Consider the following 22,678-nt stretch of genomic DNA (forward strand, 5'->3'; position numbering starts at 1 on the left):
TAAAAACTATGAACATTAAAATGACAACAAACTCACAAGTATCAACAACAGAATCTAAAAAATAAAAACAAAAACAAACTAAGGGAACAACCAGAACAGGAACAGAATCATAGGTATGGGGATCATTTGGAGGGTTATAAGCTAGAAGGAGGAAGGAGAAATGGGGAAATGGCATAGGGATTAAGAAGCATAATTGTTAGGTACAAAATAAGACAAGGAAAGTTAAGAATAATATAGGAAAGGGTGAAGCCAAAGAACTTATATGTGCAACCCATGGATATAAACTAAGGGGGTTGGGATTGCTGGAGGAAAGTGGGTACTGGGCGGAGGGGAGCAAAAGGAAAAGAAATTAGAAAAACTGGAACAATATAATCAATAAAATATACTTTAAAAAATGTTTTACAGAACATGTTCTTATTACATGCAATGCACTGTTTACATTTTCTATTTTCTTTTTTTAATGGTGATCTCTATTTATAAAACTGATTGTATAACCTACTCATGGGTTACAACTTTCTATTTTAAAACACTGATCTAGGCAATAATAAGGGCATTAGAGGGAGTTTCTAGAATTATAATAGTGCCACGCACTCATTAAAAATTCAAACACAGAAAGAAAAACTGAGAAAAAGCCCCTCTGCGCTGCCTTCTCCCAGAGATTCATCCGCAGGGAATTACCGCTAGTCAGAGGCTGCTGCTCCTCGTGGGACTCCGTCCTAAGCAGCACTTCCGGAGAGTGCACTTTTCACCCCTACTTCAGCCCTGGTTAGTTGGCCAAAGGCCAAAACTGAAGCAGGAAACGGTGTGCCATTTGCTAAAGTATAATGAGATAGTTTAAAACATAAAGGAACATTTTTAAACATTCCTTAAACACATTTGAATAAGGTGTAGATGTAAGAAAATACAGTCCGTCTCTTGAAAATGGGAAGTTGGGAAATATGGAAACAGTAGAAGCTCTAAGGAACAAAATCATAAAACAAAAAACTTGGAAACAGAAATTCCAGAGAACAGGAAGCTAAGTTACAGTAGGAAGAGATGCTACAAAAGAGACTAGCAAAATCCCCTGGTTCTTCCCAATCTGCAGCTCAATAAATAAAAATTAAAAAACAATTTCTATTCCAAATCAACTGAAAACTGTCTTTTGAGGGTAAGACCAGAAGGCCCTCCCAGAAAACACGTTTATTGGGCCAATACAGAAAAGAATCATTTTGAAGTATTTAAATAGGGTTAGGCACTTCTGGGCTAAATGCAGTGAAAAAGTACAGTAAGGAGCAGGGCCTGAACTTTTTGCCTTGACAGCCAAGCGCAACTAGAGAAATGAGAATGTGTGGATGGGCTTAGAAACAGAATTCTGTTCCCCCTCTCTACAGACATCCAAGCGGCTGCATTCTCAAGCCCGCATCACACCACTGGAAGCAATGCTCCCTGGAGACGGGCACCTTTTGTGGAGGGCTAACCAGGAGTGGGTTGTATGAGCTTGGGTTTAAAGCAGACGTCTCCACCTAGGCCTTTAATCAACTACTTACAAAACAGAATGAAGTTAAGTGTTATTTAAAATAAAGCAAACATACATCTAAAAATTACTAGGTTACATAGAATCCATATAACAAAAGATACCTGGAGAAGAAATATAATTTGTATAATGAGAGGAATGACTTTCGAACTACCAGGTAGAAAAAGGTAGAGAGAGATGAGCTGACTGTACAGGTAAGGTGTAGGCAAAGGAGAGGAAAGCCAAGATGCTATACAGCAGGTACATTAAAAAGAGATGACCACGAGGAACCTTGAAGTTTTTTTAGTATATAAACATTTACTGGTCCTTTAACTCAAAAATATTCAAAAGTACACATACCTTGTTAAAGATAATGACCAGCTACTTTCAATTGTGGTGAAAACACAGAAAAAGAACAATAACAATGAAAACTAGGGTTCATTGAAAAAACTCTTTAGTACACACAACTGCCAATCCTTACAACAATTCTGCAAGGAAAATGATAGCGCCTTTTACCAGGGAAGATACAGATGCCATAGATGCTAAGAAAAGTCCTCAGGGTTACACAGGAATTAGTAAGTAGCAGAGGCAAGATTTAACCGTAGGTGCTCTTACTTCAAAATGTCTTTACAGTAAGTGTACTGATTCTCAGAAAGTATACTTAATTACATATAATTAAGTGAGAACTAAAGAAATTCTTCTACTTAAAAAGAGTAGAATGTGTTAAATTCTGGAAATTTCCTGGTTTTGATTATTTTACTACGGTTATTCAAGATACTAGCATAAGGGAAGCTAGGTGAAGGCTACATGGGAACGCTATTATTTTTGCACTTTCTTGTGACCTAAACTTATTTTTAAATAAATTTTTTAGAAATAACGGGAATGAACTTTTTTAGAAGGTTACATAGATCTTTTTCCTTTGGAAAGATATATATGTATATAATATTAGATATATAAGAGATATAATTTAGACATATATATTCGTCGTCGTCCTCGTCGTCGTCGGCCGTCCATCTCGAGAGACGATGGTGTAGCTTCTTAAGAGTCTATCTGCACCGCCGAGAATGGCTGTGCAGTACGACTCGGGAGTGACATGGTATCTGTCTCCTCCTGTGTTGAATCGACATCTTGTGATGACGCTGAAGCTACAGAGCCTGGGCAGGGTAATATGGAGGGTCTGCTGTTGCCCATGCAGCAGACCCCCCCTCTCTTCGCAGCTGAAGGGTCCAAGGGAAAGACGGAGTCGATACAGCTTGGCTTCAGGTGCGCCGCAGGAGTTGCCGGTGTTGACTACAACGTCAAACCGCCTTAGGGACTCCGGCTCCGGATTTTCTGTCGGGGTTTACTCCCTTAGCCTTTCCCCTGAAGAGGTATGCCGCAAGGCAGCGGAGGTTTTTTGGAGTCAGAGTTTTCCTTCTCTGATGTACCCTGACTGGAAGATCGAACCAGCGACACTTAGCTCGCAGGCCGACGCTCAATCCACTGAGCTAAACCAGCCAGGGCAAGACATATATATTAGTACATATATAATTATATATTTGAGGTATACAGGAGATATATATTTCTTCTGAAAATATATATACAAGTATGTATTTTTAAAAAGGCTAATTCTCTATTGTCTTCAGTGATATAAATACCACAAGAAATAAAATAATCAATCCTTTCTACTCCCATTTAATTTTAATAAACTTTCATTAAATACCTATTACTACATGGTACTGTACTATTTTGCCTATATAAGTTTATTTTCTCCAACACTCAATGTTTTTCCCCCCCCCTTTTTTTTTGTTCACCATGTTTACATATGGGAACCAGGAAAATAGAGCTACCACTTATATCTAAATTGAATATCATGAGAATAAAATGTCCAGCTGATACTAAAAAATTGTTTGATAAGAAAATTTACTTCTTTTCTAAGAATTATTGAGCCACTTTTTTTCCAGTAAATAAGATAATTTTGAAACAGCTACCATTTATTGAGCGACTTCTGTGTTATTAAATTCATGTAGGATCCCAACACTATGAAGTTAAAAATTAGAGACTTCTGGCCAAGATGGAGGCGTAGACAGACACACTATGTCTCTCTCCACAACTAAGGAATACAACTACCTCAAAACTAGAAACAACCAAAAGTTCCAGAAAATCGGGCTGCATGGAAGTCCAACAAACAAAGGTATAAAGAAGAAATACTCATCCATACAGGTAGGAGGGGTGGAGCCCGGGCAGAGAGGATGTGATGTGGCGGCGGCAGCGGAGACAGTGGCAGTCCAGTGGAAAGTGCAGTCACACATTTTAAAAAGTCGGGAGGGACACCTGGGGAGCACTCCCAGCACCAGACCAGACCACACAGCTCATGGTCCCAGCACCAGGGAAAATAAAGTCTCGTTGCTTTTGACTGTGCAGAACAGAAGGGGCTGGGGTAGAGAAAGAAACTGCTGGTCTCTCAGCAAAGTCTGCTTCTTTAATGGGCCCCCACGGTCCTAGAACGTCTGCAGACCCACCCACTCTGGGAACAACAACCAGGGCAATAACTAGAGAGGCACCAGTCCCATACAGAAGTGGGAGAAGTGCCTGGAAAAGGGGGCGAGTGCTGAGTAGGCGGCATTGTTCCTTCTCAGACCCCTTGTCCACACATAGTGTCAAAACATGGTGAAACAGGTTGCCCTCTACTGATGAATACCTATGGCTCCACCCCTTACAACATAACAGGAGCAACAGCTCTACCTAAGACATAGAGGCAAACAAACACAGGAGCCTGTCAAGATGAGGAGACAGAGAAGTATGGCCCAAAAGGAAGAACGGATCAAGGTTCCAGTGGGAGAACTAAGCAACAAGGAGATAGCCAACCTAACAGATGCAGTGTTCAAAACACTGGTGATAAAGATGCTCACAGGCTTGACAGATATGCTGAAGTATGGTAAACACGTAAGGGAAGAAGTGAAGGCTATGCTAAATGAAATGAAGGAAAATCAACACAAAACCAGTGGTGAAGGGAAGAAAACTGGGGTTCGAGTCAATGATTTGGAACATAAGGAAGAAATAAACAGTCAACCAGTACAGAATAAGGAAAAAATCATTCAAAAAAATGAGCAGAGGCTTAGAAACCTCTGGAACAACATTAAACATGCCAACATCCAAACCATAGGGGTCCCAGAAAGAGAAGAGGAAGAGCAAGAAATTGAAAACTTAAGTGAGAAAATAATGAAGGAAAATTCCCCAAATTTTGCAAAGGAAATATACATACAAGTCCAAGAAGCACAGAGAATCCCAAAGAAGCTAGACCCAAAAAAGACCACACCAAGGCACATCATCATTAACATGCCAAAGTTTCAAGGTAAAGAGAGAATCTTAAAAGCAGCAAGAGAAAAGCAGAGAATTACCTACAAAGGGGTGCCTATAAGACTGTCAGCTGATTTCTCAAAAGAAACTCTGCAGGCAAGAAGGGACTGGCAAGAAGTATTCAAGGAGATGAAAAGCAAGGACTTACAACCAACATTACTCTGTCCAGCAAAGCTATTATTTAGAATGGAATGGCAGATAAAATGCTTCCCAGACAAGACAAAGCTAAAGGAACTCATCATCACCAAGCTATTATTATATGAAATGTCAAAGGGACTTACTTAAGAAAAAGAAGATCAAAATGATGAACATTAAAATGACAATGAACTCACAAATATCAACAACTGAATCCAAAAACTAAAAATAAAATCCAACTAAGCAAACCAGAATAGGAACAGAATCATAGGTACGGGGATCATTTGGAGGGTTATCAGCGGGGAGGTTGGAGGGGGAGAAATGGGGAAATGGTGCAGGGATTAAAAAGCATAATTGATTGGTACAAAATAGACAGGGAAAGGAAAGAATAACATAGGAAAAGGTGAAGCCAAAGAACTTATACGCACAACCCATGGACATGAACTAACGGGCGTGGGATTGCTGGAGGTAAGGGGCGTACTGGGCAGAGGGGAGGAAAGTGGAAAAATAATTGAGACTACTGTAACAACATAATCAATTAAATACGCTTAAAATTAATATGCACATTTTCCATATAAGGAAATCTAGACAGATTAATCTGTAGAAGTCATGCAACTATACAGTGTAAAATGTGGATTCAAACTCAGATTTACACTAAAGATAATACCCATTTCACTATCTTTGCCCCTTCACACCTTCATTTCTATGCTTACAATGAATCTACTGTATTATTTACTAACCACCCCTTATCCACAAAATGTCCATTCTAAGCACATTTAGACATTAAAAAAAAAACCTCAACCTTCATCCCTGGCTCCTATTTGAAGTTAAAGATTATTATTGAAGCTGAAGAAAAGTCTTTTAAGTATGAAAGAAATGCAAGTGGCATTCCAAGTAACAATATGTGTGTGCTCAAGCGGGAAACATGAGAAGAGCATCTGCCAAATTCATTTTGGCCTCATTTGATACTATCTCACTGATCTAGGGCCAACTTACATTTGTTTCTCTCTCTCTTTCCCTCCTCCATTTCCTTTTCATTCCAGAAGCATACAAAAATCATAGCATAGAAGCTGGATTGAGTTTCCAAGAATACACTGAAAACACTATCAAATAAAGAAACGGCTATCTAGTCCAAGGATAACCCCACTTCAACTAAGAATATCCTAAAACACTAGAATAGAACAAATCTTTATGTGATCAAATAATGACTAGAAGCAAAACTACTTAAATATTGATTTTTTAAAAAGAGATTTTTGGAAATTCTCAAAAGAACTAATTTCATGTCTTTTAATTTGTACTTATGTACATGGCTTTATAATTTACTATGAGTCAAACTTCAAACTGTACTTTTTAATTCAAACTTCTTAAAAGTCTTTAATTATGTTTAATTCCACTTCCAGCTTTTAACCCCAGCACTGATCCTTATCTCTTCAACTCCGATGCTAATGAACCTCAGATTTCTGATACTTGTATCTAAACACCATCAGAATTGAGCATTAGTGTTGAAGGTCTACAAATTTCATGACACTCTCTTTCACGCCTATGTACGTTTGCAATTGTTTTAGTCTGGTACATGTAACTGGCAGTATTTTATGTAAAGGACACTCAGTTCTCAATTAGCTATGTTTTTCAAAATGGTCAAAGTCAAAAAAGCTAGATTTATATTTTTAAAGCCACATAGGTGTTTAAAGCCATATGCTATCCTCAGTTCCTTCCTTCCAACTTCTTGGTAAATTAAGAAACTATACTGTATTAGCACAATAGTAAAGAAAAAGTACTTTTTAAAATAACTAACCATACACGCTAAAGAATCCCATCTTCTCTCCCAGACCACTAAATATCAGCTAACAAATACAGGAATACCAATGAATATATCCATTCACCCTATTGCCCTCCCCCCATAAAACACTAAAGAACTGTGTCAGACACTGTGTAAATCCCAGGATATGCCACAGGAAATAACATGTTGAAATGTAATGGAGGAAATAAAATTAACACATTCTCCCTTATACGGTCGCATGTATTGAAGGAGATAAAATTAGCAGACAATTATAATTCAGTGTGATGAAGACATGAGGATGAGCACAGGGTGCTATGGAAATATATCAAAAGGATTTTCAACACCCCCTGAAGTGGGGAGAAGTTAGGAGAGTTCCCCAAAGAAGTGAGGTCCAGAAGAGACTAAGAGGTAAGTACCCACTTTGCATTTGCTAAGACTGCTTTAATAAAAAAAGACTGACAATTACAAGTGTTGGGAGGATGTGGAAAATTGGAACCCCCATACTTCACTAGTGGGAATGTAGAATGGTTCAGTCACTTTGGAAATCTATTTGACAGTTCCTTCAAAAGACTAAGCATAGAATTGCCCTATGTTCCCGTTACTTCATTCCAAGACATATACCCAGAAGTGAAAACATACACCCACATAAAACCTTGCACAGGAATGTTCATAGTAGTATTATTCAAAACTCAAAAAGTGGAAACAAGTCAAATGTCCATCAATAAATGAATGAATAAATAAAATCTACTATATCCCCAAATGGAGTATTATTCAGTCATAAAAAAGAATGAAGCATTGATACATACTAAAAGAAAGTATGAACATGGCTGAAGCTTGAAAACATTATACTAAATGAAGTCAGCCATAAAAATCCACAAGTTGCATGATTCCATTTATAGGAAATGTCCCAAATAAACAAATCCGTAGAGACAGAGAGTGGATTGGTGGTTTCCAGAGGCTGAGGAGGAAAGGGGAATCGTCGTCGTCGGCAGCCGTCCGTCTCGAGAGACGATGGTGTAGCTTCTTAAGAGTCTATCTGCACCGCCGAGAATGACTGTGCAGTCCGACTCGGGAGTGACACGGTATCTGTCTCCTCCCGTGTTGAATCGACATCTTGCGATGACGCTGGAGTGTCCTCTCCAGTGAAGCTGAAGCTACAGAGCCTGGGCAGGGTGATATGGAGGGTTTGCTGTTGCCCATGCAGCAGACCCCCCCTCTCTCTTCGCAGCTGAAGGGTCCAAGGGAAAGACGGAGTCAATACAGCTTGGCTTCAGGTGCGCCGCAGGAGTTGCCGGTGTTGACTACAACGTCAAACCGCCTTAGGGACTCCGGCTCCGGATTTTCTGTCGGGGTTTACTCCCTTAGCCTTTCCCCTGAAGAGGTATGCCGCAAGGCAGCGGAGGTTTTTTGGAGTCAGAGTTTTCCTTCTCTGATGTGCCCTGACTGGAAGATCGAACCAGCGACACTTAGCTCGCAGGTCGACGCTCAATCCACTGAGCCAAACCAGCCAGGGTCAAAGGGGAATGCAAAGTGACTATATATGGGTATGGGGTCTCTTTCTTGGGGTGATGAAAACATTCTGGAATTACATCATTGGTGATAGTGTCGCAATTTTGTGACTATACTACTAACAGAACTGTCATTTTAAAATGGAGAGTTTGAGGCATATACATTATATTTCAGTTAAAAAGAAACAAAGAAATAAGGATGAGCAAAAGAAAGGAGGAAGAAAAGGAGGAAAACATGGCGTGAATAGTAGATGATAAAGGGAAGGGGGAAGTCGATGTGCGTTCCAGAGCATGGGAAGAAGGGGACCGAGTGGGACTGAGAGGGCGGCCCGCAGTCCATTAGGGCAAAGGCACAGAGCACAATGCAGCCTGCTTGTGTGGCCGTGGAGACAGAGGCTAAGGAAGTTGATAACTAAAGCCTCTCTCTGACCCTGAGATAAATAAGCAGAAAGCTGGCAGGGCAGAAAGTCTGAGGTGTATGGCAGAGGCGAAGAACAACCTCTATAAAGAAAAAAGGGATGACTGCAAAGTAAGCCAGTTATTAGAAGTTTCCCAGATTTGCTTTAAAAAACAACAACAACAACAACAACAAACCCTTCCATGTTTAACATTATAAAACAATCGACTTAGGCACCAAATGAGCAGGGGATCTCCGAAGAGATTTTCTCTTAGTTTAAGCCTCCTGGATCCTTGGCCTAGAGTGTGAGAGGCTCTCCTCTCACTTCCTGTTGCCTTCCACGGCTTTCCCATCAGCTTACTCATTGTTTCAGTCTTGCAGTAGTCTGTGTCTTGGTTTATTTGTGATTTCCTCATATTTTATGATATTATTTCAACAACTAGGTACTGTAGACTTCAAAAAATGATATGAAAATGCCTTTTATGAAGCTTTTCATAACCTCAAGGGAAAACAAGTTTTCTCCTTATTCACTGTATCTTATTTTTCCCTTTTTAAAATTTGTATTTATAATTTTTTCAACATTAAAAAAATCAGACGCTAACTTGATATGTTCTGGATCAAAACATGTGCATTTTTATTTTCCATGCTTTGAAATTAATAAAATAGCTTACCTTCATTGGTAATGTTGATATTAAGTCAGGCACTGAACATTTTGTAAAAAACACTTCCAAATCATGATCTCAGTATCCACGGAATGTGAAAATGAAATAATGCCACCAGACAACTGTACCTATGGACAAAAACAAATGGTTAGAGCATTGTATGGGAAAAAAAAAAAAAAAGAAAGGTATTATATGGATACTACCAGGTCATGTAAATGCCCCAAGTCTTCAAAAAGTACTTAAGTGTTTGACTTCTACTTATTAGACAAATATATACTAGTTAACTTTTATTTTTTTAAAGCTTCCTATGTAACAGGTACCCTTGCACATATAACCTCATTTGTTTCTTATTCCAACACTATTTTACAAATAAAAAAATGTAGTGGCTCAGGATTTGAACCCAGAGATTCTAGTTGTAGGTTCTGAATTCTTAATCATTACACAGACCGTCTTAACATATGTCCAGACACAATACTCCAAAGACTCTTAAAGCTTAGATGGACCGTGGCTGGTATTGCTCAGTGGATTGAGCACCAGCCTGCAAACCAAAGCGTCGCTGGTTCGATTCCCAGTCAGGACACACGCCTGGGTTGTGGGCCAGGTCCCCAGCTGGGAGCGCGCAAGAGGCATCCACACACTGACGTTTCTCTCCCTCTCTTTCTTTCTCCCTTCCCCTCTCCCTAAAAAATAAATAAATAATTTTTTTTTTTTTAAACTTAGATGGTATGAGAAATTCTAGGTGTTTTATTTCCCTTTGGTTGCTAGTGTTTCTCAAAATATATACATGTGATACAAAATTCAAAATATTCCAAGTCCGGATGATATAAAGAAAACAGACTGAATTCAGGATAGGGAACCTGTCTGATTTTTAAGCAGAGCTACAACTTAATGGACTATGTGTTGAGATGTCTCTCAAGATCAGCTATGCCTGAGTTTGCTCAACTGGTTGACCACTAATGTGTTTATAGTTCTAAAAGTCCATATCAATGAAAAAGAAAGGACATATTCTGTGAAGCCCTCACTTCTTCCACTGCCAATATGTTTTCTTCTCTGATTAGTCATTCATTACCCATTCGTCTAGGCACTGCTCAGAGTCTCTCTTGTCTCACTCTGCCAATTGGCCTCTCCCTTCATTTCATACTTTGTTTATGCTGGTCTATCCAGGATAATTTAGCACTTATTAGGTTAATAGATAACTCGGTTTTTTCAAATTCTTTTAGGAAAGAAGCAGAGTATAAATAAATAAAAATGCATAATGCTTAAAGCTCTTAAGTATTAGATATGATACATCACGAACTTGATCAGAAATCCTCTAGAGACATGGAGTCCTTAAGAGCCTGGAGCAGCTGCCTAGCAGTACAATTCCCTCTCTTCAGGGATATTCTGTGTAAGCTGGTTCCTTTTGGTGAATAAACTCACTTGCATTTGCAAATATGTAAACATGTTGGATTCAATATGTGAATTGAAATAAGACCTGCTATCATTATATTTCCTGCGTATTTCTGCCAAAGTAAACATTTTTCTTTGGATCTTGATTCTCTGATTCTCCAACCTTGTTTTCTTTGTGTTTTGCCTTGATCCTGTCTTTATTTCCACTTTTCTTCCTGAACATTTAAAATGTATGGGCTTCCCCTCATAAAACACTAAAGAAATCCTAAGGTGTGCTTAAGGGTAGGGGCTGGCTTTGGGGATCAGAGGAGCATCGCAGAAATTCAGTACAAGATGTTAGTATCCACCTGTGAGAGGAGCGCACAAATTTTCAACTACCAAATGGCTTTTCTTTGAACTAGCATGCCTAGTCCTTCCATAAACAGGTATTGTGTTGCTAGTAGCAATAGTAGCGATTCATAATAATAAACACTTGCATAGTATTTACTCTACACCAAATATCCTTTGAGCACTTTACTGATAATAGTTATAGAGTCCTCACAATAACTCCATGACATAGGTCCTATTATTAGCTAGTTTACCAACAAGATGAGAAACAGAGGGGTTAGTTCACTTGCTTAATGTCACACATCTAGTAACTGGCAGAGCAAAACTTGAGGCCAGGTTGTCAGAATTCAGTGTACCTACTCATAATCTCATTACTCTAAAATGCCTCACCATCATTATGATTTTCATAGTATCATCCCTAAGACACTTTAATGTTCTGATTTTTCTCTCAGTCAAATTTGAGTGAATAAGTGTAGGTATACAAACCAAACCACATGACCAGAAAAGCCCTGCTTTCATGAAATTATATTCTTCTCTATACAACAATTTCACAAAAATCTAAAACTAAAAGTCTGAGTTGATGGTTAAAACTTTTAGGCTCTTTTACAAATGAAATAAAAAATAAATAGAGTTCAGAAACTATTTCTTCTAACTTTGTACAATAGAGTAAAAACTAAAAGCCAAGCATTCCTGTAGTAACATTTAACTTTTTATTTCAAAAGAATTTCAAACTTGCAGAAAAGTTGTAGGAACTGCTCAAAAAAATTCCATATTCTCTTTACCCAGAGATTCCGCTCAAGTTGAGCCAACCACCCAAATAATGTTCTTTCTAGCCAAAGCACCTGGTCCAGAATCACACTTTGTACTTAGTTGTCCTCTCTCCAGTCTCATTGAATCTGGAGCAATACCCAGCTCTGCCTTGACATTCACTGTGCTTACACTGTTGAAGACTGCTGGTTAATTATTTTGTAGAATGCTCCCACACTGGTACGAGTAAAGTTTTCTCATGAGAAAATTTAATGATTACATTTTTGGGAAATGATGCTGTGTTCTGCTGATTATATCCCAAGTGACACATGATGTCAGTTTGTCACATCACTGGGGATGGTAACTTTGATCAGGTGACTAAGGTAGAATCTTCCAAGTCTCTCCAGTAGAGTTCGTGTGTGGCCCTTGATAAGAATTTGTGGATGATACCTTGTGGTTACACAAATATCCTCGTCCAACTTTCACTCACTAGTTTTAGCATCCTATGTTGTTTCTTACCTAAATAGTTATGATTATTGTCAAATCACCATCTTTTTACTTTCAACATTCTATTTATCACACAGCATCCTATTTTAAGGAAAAACTTTCTTTTTACCCCACTTACTCATGCATTTATTTATATCAGTATGGCCCCATGGACACCTGGTTTGTTTAGTGGATATAACCTATAATATCATTGTTTTGATGCTCAGACACTCCGAGGTTTGCCTAATGAAAATTCCTTTAAACTGTTGGCTGTCTTCTCCTGGCATCTTCCCATCATGCTTTGAAAACATCTATATTTCCTTGCACAACAAGATATTCAAAACTTATTTTGCACCTTCCCTGCCCCAGCCTTAGAACCAGACATTTTTCAAAGATCTGTGGACCCTTTTAGCAAAGACTGTTAGTTAGAGACTACAATCTGGACAATAAATGTACTCGTATTCACTGGGATGTCACTACATCCTGGCCCTTTCAGTGAGCAGAGTTAGAAAATAGCTGTTTCATTTGTGTATGTATGTATATGTACATATTCACACATGTATATATCCACACATGTACATATACTGTAACACTTCTATATTGAAATTTCTATTTATATAATTTTTACATATAGAAACTCTTGAGTTCACACCAATACCTCAAATTCCAGTTTGTAGCACAGGGTTCACTCTAGCTTTCTCCTTTTTTTATATTTGTAACTCTTTTCTGGCTGAATGAAGTCTGGCTCCCATTACCTTCCATATATTTATTTGCTCATTGATCTCACTGGGCCTCCTTGCTCAGGCTTCTTCACTAAATTAGTTAAAAAGAAAGAAAGAAATTAAGGAAGCAAGCAAGGAAGGGTGGCTGGCAATACCAAATTTTTGAGATTTGGTAATCTGATAAAAACACAACCTAGGCCCTAAGGCTAAATATAGCACACAGCACCTCATATCCAGCCATAGGGGAAATACAGTTTAAAGTTGTTTCCAATGGCTTCTCATCTCTCTTTCCATGTGTGTAAGACACAAAATTGTTAGTATATTTTACAACAAGAATTGACATATGTAAATCTTACATTATTGAGTAATAAAAATTTCAAGAACAAGGTGTCACTAACTTTTCCAAAAGAGATAAAAGGAAATTCCGCGGGAAGTGAGGCCCAGCAAGGTCACAGGTTGCACTCAAAGTCACAGAGCTAATCAGTAGCCACACACAATCCCCCGTGGGTTCCTGATTTTCCAAATTGGAACACCTCTTCCAAATAAGTTACATCCATTTTAAGATATATCCACTGAGAAACAAGGGATACTGCCAGCCCTTATGAGAAAAATGTATACCCGTGAATGTAGCAAGCCTCTTCTAAGTAATTAGAAGAGAACAATCTCTTCCATGGGAACATTAAAAAAACACTCAAACACTGAACTGAAAACAGAGGAACTGTTCCTTATATTAATATTCCAGAATTCCTCCAAGTCATCATATGTAACATCAATCACCACAGGTAACAATACATACAAAGAAATGCAAAAGAGGGATAAGAGCATCCATCTTATCAGCATACTGAAAACATTGAGACATAGCTTATAAAAATATTACGAAAATGGAGCTGGACTACACTATTATAAGTGGCTCTTTTTCCCTCGATGTAAATAGTTTCTGTCAATAAGCTGATTAAACCAACTTTGTGTGACAAGGTTATCAGCTCTGGCACCAAGCTTACTTGAAGCACAACACTAAGCAGGTCATTCCAAGTTTGGGTGTCCTAGTTTCCTGCTCCTCCTCTGTAACATGGAGATGACAGCACTGAGTTCCCAGAACTGGTATGCAAATTGGGGAGAAAAAAGTGTGTAAAGTGCTGAACACAAGCCCGGCACCAGGCTCAGTTAATGAACGACAGCCCCGCAATTGTCACCACCCTTGTCACAGCACTGCCATCACCATTATCAGAGCCACCGCCATTCCTTTCAGACTTGAACATTGCTTGCAACGCATACCACCTGTGGGAAATGAAAGCTGTTTGAAATTTGCTATGGTCATAAATAAAACAGAGCTCATTTTATATTTGCAAGAGGACATTTAGGCAACTCCTAAATCACTTCATCTTTTCTCTGTATTTGGCTTCACACAATCCGTAAGGATTGATTCCAGTTTCTAGCTTTGCTCCTCCACACCCCGCCCCACAAGACATTGGACGTGGTCAGTTTACCCAAATTGTCTTGAGTCTGAAGATGTCATTTATCTTCTGTGATGTGATATGCTGATAATTCACCACATAGGGCTAATAAAGAATGAAATTTCAGACTAGGATAAAAAAATTTAAAGAACTGAGATGATTTTATGGAAAGGCAGCAAAAACGATAAAACCCTTAAAAGACTGAAAGCGGATTAGGGACAGAAACAGTTTTCAGGCAGGCCAGCAATGGTGGCTCTTTTTCCTTCATACGTGACTCCTGGCAAACTAAGCTTTTTTATTACTTAACACTTAGCTTTTTCTAACTGTTTTTTCTCCTCCAGAAAAAATATATGTATGTGCATATTTATATTTATTTATGTCTAGTGTGCAATGAAATACCAGGCGCACTGCATGCAGCCTTCACTCTTGTTTAAAAGAAAAAAGAAAAAAGAAGAAAGAGAAAAAAACACCTATTGTCACTCATAGGCTTCAGCCCAGCCTGTCAAGCAGGAATTAAAATCTCTTTAAAAAGAAGCTTTGCATGGTTCATGTGTCAGGCCGACATGAGCTGGATCAGCTTACAGAAGGGGCCTGAGATAAGGCAACCAAAAACATTAGAAGGAAGCAGCCCCCAGAAAAATGTATGATTTCTTTACCCATCTCCCCCACCTTCATTCCCTCCCACTGTCTCCCCTTTGTAAAAGAACTGCTGCAATGTGCAACACAGATCAAAGAGTAATTTCTTTCCCTTTATTAGTGCCCACACTAGATTCTGAAATTAGCCCGTCAGAAACTAATGTCTAACTCCAATTTCTAAAGATCTATTTTTCTTTAAAAATCATGAAACAAAAAACATCAGTGTAAAGCCCACTGTCGGGCCTATGATTTTATTCAATCCAAAGGTACAAAGCCTGAAAAGGAAGTTGGGTTTATTTTAAAAGAATGCATCAAATATTAGCTGAAAATTGGTTGTAAATGGGGCCACTTAAGCCTCCATGGAAAGGAATTGCATAGGGTTGGGATTAAAATTGCAGGAAGCCAAAAAGAAAATTGAGGACGAGGAAATGATGACTGATGGGCTTGGTGCTATTATCTCTGAGAATACTAAGGACACTGAAGCTTGGAAAAAAATTACATGGGTGACCTTGAGAACAGTCCAGGCTGAGAGGCAGCTGGGTGTAGCTTCCTGCGGGGATGGAAGTGGAGCAGGCACAATTCCTCATTTCTAAATGGATGATGAAGATCTTTCAGATAAGCAGTTTTGATTTCCTTTTAGCATGCAGGGCTGCAAGCTGCATCTCCAAGAGTAAATGTCATGCCGGCCTTGTAAAAGGCTCCATCTTCAGTATCTGTAGTTTCAAACTCTTAAATGGTCCTAGAGGATTTCATGACTTTGGGACACAGGAGACTGGAGAGTCAAGATGGACTCTGCTGACCAAGTTGCTGTACTGGCTTTTTGTCTTCTTGCTCTGTCACTGCACTGAGACTGGGAAGCCCTAAACCATTGAGGAGAGGCAATCTAAACTTCCTGAGCTGCTTCAAAATGAAAACTTGGGGCAGATTACGGATCGCAGCAACGTAAACACTGCAAATTCTCACTTCTACGCTTAACTTTCTGAAGCTGCATTTCCTAACACATTCCTTTAGATCAGTGGTTCTTAAACTGGATAACATCAAGATCTCCTTATTAATCTTAACAATTACTGTGGAGTCCAAAGAGCTTTTTCTTCTTAGACGTAGCTTACATCTATCAATATTTAACATGTTACACCTTAAAAATAATAATTATTAATTTGTTAAAACATACTCTAAAAACCCATTAGTATTAACATAAATGATAAATTTTTATAAACAATGCTTAGATTTTCCCAAACATGTACTGAGAATAGTGGCATTGTTTTACATTGTTGCAAATTCATTCATGCCTGGCTTAACAGAAGACAGATGTAGTATCCTATCTGTTGCATTCAATCTGTTGTGATATTTTGTTTAAAGTACATAAAAAAAAACAAAAACATTTTTATACAGATATGTAGTTGGTAAACAGGAATATCATAGCCTTTTCAGATAATTTTGGATATTTTTCCTTGATACTATACCAAAATTTGACAACCATAGTTTTTATTATAGGACTCTAAACCCACTTCAGTGAACTTTTCACACTCTGATATATTAAAATCCATTGACCTATTCAGCACTTGATCTTTACTCGTGTGCAGTTTTGGTCATTTAGAAAATACTGATTCACTGAGTTATGCAGAGGTTCCAAATGTACAATGGAAAACTTCACAGTACACTTGTGAGAGAAATAATACCTTAGTAGTATTATAAAAATAGATTTGACCTTGTAGATCCACTAAAAAGATCACACGGATCTCAGGGGGCTGTAAACCAAACTTTTGAGAATTGCTGCTTTAGGCTATCATGGCATCTGAAAACAGTGACTTGACTTGAGAACCAGGAAAAATTGGCCAGGTAAATAAAGGATCCTTTTAGGGGAAAGTTAACATGAAGGAGAAAAGAAAACACATATGTATGTGTGTGTGTGTGTGTGTGTGTGTGTGTGTGTGTGTATACACACAAACATACGTATATATGTATGTATGTATACATTCCCAAATTGACTCTCCACCTGGAATTGGTCAAAAAAGTCTAAATATGAGAGTTCTAAATGGTGTCTAACCTGTTTGTTTGCTAGAAACTGGAAAGGACACAACCCAGTGGATCTGACATTGCGCTCCACTAAAGAAGTACCTGAGCTTAAGTAATAACAGCTAAATCTCAAGTTGAAATCCAAATATGAAAAAAGTATTTTATGACTGTTGATATTTTTTTTTCTTGGTGCAATTCTGAGATTTAGTGATTCTTTCAAATTCATTGTTTGTTAGTGACTCAATTGCTAGCTACTAAGAAAATTTTAGATTTGAAGTCATTAGACCCTGATAATCTATGTTCTCAATTGTCACCTCTTGGAGCAGGAACCTTAACTGTCTTGTTCAATACTGCATCCCAGTCCCAGCAACTAAAACCATAGGTGCCTAATAGGTGCCTGTCACAACCTATTCAAAGCTCAATAAATACTTGTGAGATAAATGAATGACTTCATTTGTATTTGAATAATATTCAATATTTTAATGGTCAGTATGACTCTGTGTGTACCATTGAAGAAATGAATAAGAAACACAGCATCACTAATTCTACAGTATAACGAAATTTTAATGAGAAAAATAGATGAACTTCTTATTTGTAAGTTAAGTCAACTTTAATGAAAAACTTTCTTTCACAAGCATAATTTTTTAGAGAACACCTCATGAAATTCAGATTTCAAATTCAAACTGTAACAATTTTTAATTCGATGAAATGCAGAAAGTAGCTGAAGAAAAATTATTTCCTGCTGTATATCTACAGCTGTTGTTGTTTCAGTGCAATTGCTACTTCTTCTAAGGAGAAAAATTAATTTTCTTCTAATGCTTTTAAGACCAAAATTCTGGGCAAAAGCTGAACACAAAATAATGTCTTGACTAAAATATTCACAAGTGGGTATTTACACGTATGCAAATGAACAGGTCATTGAAGCTCTCACTGATCTCTATTATAACTGCCTAAATGGTTCCACTGGTCTTTAACACATAATGGAAGACAGGGACAAAGTGTAGAGAGGAGATGCAGATTGCTTACGTTATAGTGGCCCAACATTTCAGAAGTTTTGATCATTTGGATTATGTAAGTTTTCTTTTTTATTTTTTATAGTCCTGCTTCAGAGAGAAAGTGGGCCTCCTCAGTAAACAGAAGTGACTGTTAGTGCAATAGAATTGATTATCTGTTCAAGATGGCTTATGTTGCAGGACTATAAAAAATTGCAGGTGGATTTGGTTGCAAGAGGAGCTATCAGTCATCCTGAACTATTGACACATTTTTATGTACTGTAGTCTCAAATCACTCACTAAGGTTACCTATTCATCCATGAAATCTAAAATATGGAGTCCTCCCTGAGGGAAAAGGAGAGATTTAAACTCAAAGGTCTCCTCTCCCCAGTCTTAGAGCAACATCGTGTTTTAAAGCTAGATGGAAGGCCAAGGCTAAGTTCCCTGGAGCTCACCACCCCAGCACAGCACTGGTGTCCAGCTTCTACCTTTGGTCAAATGCTTAGAGGAAGCTATGATTCCCTGGGATTGGGAAGAGCTGCTTAACTCTTCTCACAGCTCTGATTTACGACTGGTCATGAATTAATAAAAATTATAGTCAATATTTGTTTTTCTTCAACAGTAGGCTTGTCACTGGACAAATTGCAGATAAAATCAATTCCAGCCTAGTCCCAGGAGCTTGAAAATTATTAAGTGCATGCTAACGTTCCTGCAGTATTAGAGACAGTCAAATAACTAAAAACAGAGCCGAGAGAGACTCTCCTTCAAGAGACGGATAGAATTGTTGCAATTATGGGTGTGTAAATTCCCTACCACAAGACAAACCTGCTGGGAAGGTTTGACTGCTGGCTAATGACCACGGGGCCATAATTTTTAAACACATAATGCTGGATTTGAGACGAGGTGGCAAGTTGTTTTTATTGGCATTTCTTTTCTAATATAAAAATTCTCAACCTAGGTGTAAATTAATGAATTGTGTTACACCTTCGTTCCACAGCTCCTCTCTTAAATTCCAAGCTCTGTGCAATACCATTTTTGTCTATTTCCCAAAACTAGCAGTCATTTCCCAGGACTCTATGCTATTCAACCCCATGGAGCAAATGAGTCATTCTATAAAGTGTTTCTTCTCTTTCTCTCCCTTCTACTATGCAATATTTGGACATTATTATAGTTCATCAGAACCTTTAAAAGCAGAACCTTATCAAGCATATACTTGGACAAAAAGTAGTCAAAGGAAATTGTCAAAGGAAATGGAAGTTAACAGAGTATAAGAACCCACAGATAATAGTATGATATAGCATGTTTTGTTGATTTTTCTCTTTCTTGGTTATTGTCTCGAAATATGCAGTTTGTGAAGTTGACTATTATTGTATGGTGTAGTGACAGGTGAAAATTCTAAAACTCATGTAGACTCTTTGTTTGTGGAAAAATACAAAAAGGAAGATCATCACTTGACAATCCTATCAATTGCAGTTCGATTTCCATTCTATATTGCTGTGAACTTTGTTCATTCATACTCTCTTCTGCAAGTAGCATCATGATTTTCCATTTGTTTATTCACTTATTCAGTATGTAGTATATATCAGATATAGTATTAGATAATAGCAATAACATCTTAAAGAAATCAACGCCCTTGCACCCAAAAAGCGCAATGTAGTGCCCATAAATATAGGGGTAGGCAAAAGTAGGTTTACAGTTGTGACTACGTGAAACAGTTTATTCTTAGATTATTTACTAATTATTAATTATTGTATTATTTATTATTATTAACCTACTTTTGCCTACCACTATTTATTCAGAAAACTGGGGGTTTTTTGGGGGGGTGCTTGTTTTACAGAACAAAGATGAAAGGGAAGACGGGAGGGAAGAAGAGAATCACACTACTACACTGGAAATACAGCTTTCATGAAAAGCAGCGACAAGAGGGAAGAGCTACATCCTAGGGCACTTGGAGGAGATGTGAGGGGTTCCAGGAAAGGTTTGGCTGAGCAGAAGCATTTAAATGGAGTCTTAAAGGACAGGAGGCACTCACCAAATGAGTTAGGAGTATAAAAATGCACAAAGGACAGAAGCAGGAAAGAGCAGTAAGAGGGAACTTCTGTCACCAGGCTTAAAACCTTCTTTGTGGCGTTCCTCTCCTTCGCCTTTCACTTCCTCACAGTCACCAAGCCCTGAACCTTCTAACTTGAAGTCTAACACCAGCCCCTGCTGGTTCCACTCCAGTAGAGGACTTGATTGCGTACCACGTTCCTCGGGCTCTACTCTCTCCATCTTCCAACCAACCAGCCTCTCATCCATCCTTTATTGCCTTCACAAGCTTCCAAAAAAAAACGCACTTTGCTTGGCCAATTGTGTTCAGGTTGAAATGCTGAAGCACTCACTCAGGTTCAGTTCTAGGCAACAATCTCATGCTTCACCACTTAACTTCATCGCCTGACAAATGGATAAGGGTATAAAATAAGACCACAGTGTAACTATCTTAAAGGGTTAAAGACTAAATGAGAATGTATATACAAACAAAGCACAGTGCCAGGCACTTTGTAAGCCCTCAATAATAGGAGGAGCTGCGGGGGGGGGGGGGCAGTGAGGAGGGGTAAAGGAAAGAGAGCTACATCCACTACAGGCTCTCCCCAACACTGCTTTACCTCCTTTTCTTCTCTCTTCATCCTTAACAGGTCCAATAACAATTTCCCTCTGACACAATAACTCCCCTCTGCTGGGAACATGATTCAGTACTAATTTTGTTCATTCATTATTGGCCGTACCAAACCTTAACTCTCCTTCTAATAAAGCAGAACCACCTTCTTCTCAGTTTGTCCAGGAAAAACTGATCACTCCCTTCTCATTCCACAATCAGTTGGTCACCAACCCCTGTAAAATTCTAATCTTCTAAATTCCTCTCAAATACTCCCTTTTCTCCATCCCCGTTTTCCAGAATATTCATTCCACTAACTAATTAATATGAAGCCAGCTTATTCCCTAATTACAACTGCAGGTGAGTCTCCATAGAGAACTTAATTATAATATTTGATGCCATGTGGCTGTTGTGAAGATTAAATAATACAAATAAAATGTATAAACTCTACCTTTAAATGCAAACATATAACACTGTGATATTTTTATTATGGCCATGGAAAAAATTTCCAATAATTTGATCAAAAACTTCTAAGAGACAAGAGCAGCCACCAGATTAATGGCAAATCGGTATTTGAAATTACTGGAACATAGTATCAAGGTGTCAAAACACCTAGGACTAGACCCCCTTAAAGAATTACTTCAAAGTCTACTTCAATATAATAGATTAGATTAGATCCGACCAACCTTTCCAACACAGAACTAAATAGCCAGGGGGAAGCATTATTAACATTGCCTCTGTTTGAAGGATTTAGAGAACTATGAAGGCACAAAGAGTTGAAGGGCCATGACTGTGGAGAGAAGGGAGCCTGACATTGGCCTCCTCTTCAACACGTTTGTGGATTCAATTGCAAACAACCAGAAGACCAAGAAGTTGCACAGTCTCACAGAGCTGAGCATGCAAAAATTGAAGGTCATGGCCTGCTAAGGGAAAGGGCTCTTGATAACAACCGAGACCTCCTGTTGGGATTCCAAAGGGTTGAACCAAAGGAGTAAGCATAATAAACCAGACACTGAGCAACCTCGTGAAGACCAAAGGCCACCTTTGGAATAGCTGAATCCCTGCCTGTACCAGGGATGGTACATCAAAGATCACTCACTGAATGCTACATCAGGAGGAGATATGCAAATTAAACCACCTAGAGAAAAAGGAAAAGCAACATATGAAACCCAGGTTAATAAATATAGAATTAGAATCCCAGAAGAAATGAGGAGAGAATGGAGTAGAAGCAGTATTTTAAGAGAAAATGGCTGAGAACTTTCCAAAATTGATCAAAGAAATCAAGCCACAGATGCAAGATGTGTTACAAATCTTGAGGTAGGTAAATCACAGGAAATTCACACCTAGGTCATTAGAGTAAAACTGCTGAAAACCAAAGACAAAAGTGAAACCTTAAAGCTGTTGGAACACAAAGACAATGTGACATTATTAAAGCTACAGGGGATGGGGGTCTAGTGAGGAGGGGTTTGGATTTTCAAATAACAAAAATAAGACTGACAGACTCCCAACACAACCATGGTATATCAGAAGACATGATAACAGAAATGATATCTTTAATGCACTGAAAGAAAAGAAGTTCCAAGAATTCTGTAACCAGTGAAAATATTCTTCAAAAATACAGACTTATAAATAAAATCTGAGAGCTCTTATCACCAGAACACCTGAACTAATGACATTCTAAAGAGAAATCTTAGGCAGAAAGAAAATAATACCAGATGAAAACTTGGTGTACAGTTCTTCCCAATGAGTATTTAAGTAGATATGAAAAATATCAGATTAAAATCTGAAGACTGAACAGTATCTTTAGTCTCTGCTTGATCTGTCCTGTTCAATAATTATTTCCATTACTTGAATTGCATTAAAAGTAAATAAACACAGAAAAATATGAAACTTTGAATATTATTTAAAATTCAAAACCATGCCCCTACATACCACAAAAACTAACCCATTCACTTTTACTG

General features: G+C 38.2%; 1 long non-coding RNA gene across 1 annotated transcript in view; it reads right to left on the reverse strand.

The window, feature by feature from the left end:
• LOC150015331 (uncharacterized) overlaps nucleotides 1-13,060 on the reverse strand; it is a 129,580-nt gene extending 116,520 nt beyond the window's left edge. Inside the window, exons 1-2 of the long non-coding RNA XR_016509987.1 lie at nucleotides 12,921-13,060; nucleotides 9,323-9,441 (exon numbers count right to left, since the gene is read on the reverse strand). This is a non-coding gene — a long non-coding RNA (uncharacterized LOC150015331). The remainder of the gene's footprint in view (nucleotides 1-9,322; nucleotides 9,442-12,920) is intronic.
• Between the last annotated feature and the right edge of the window lie 9,618 nt (nucleotides 13,061-22,678).

The sequence above is a fragment of the Furipterus horrens genome, unplaced genomic scaffold, assembly GCF_987537825.1.
Source record: "Furipterus horrens unplaced genomic scaffold, mFurHor1.1.pri manual_scaffold_3, whole genome shotgun sequence".
Taxonomy (NCBI): Eukaryota; Metazoa; Chordata; class Mammalia; order Chiroptera; family Furipteridae; genus Furipterus; species Furipterus horrens.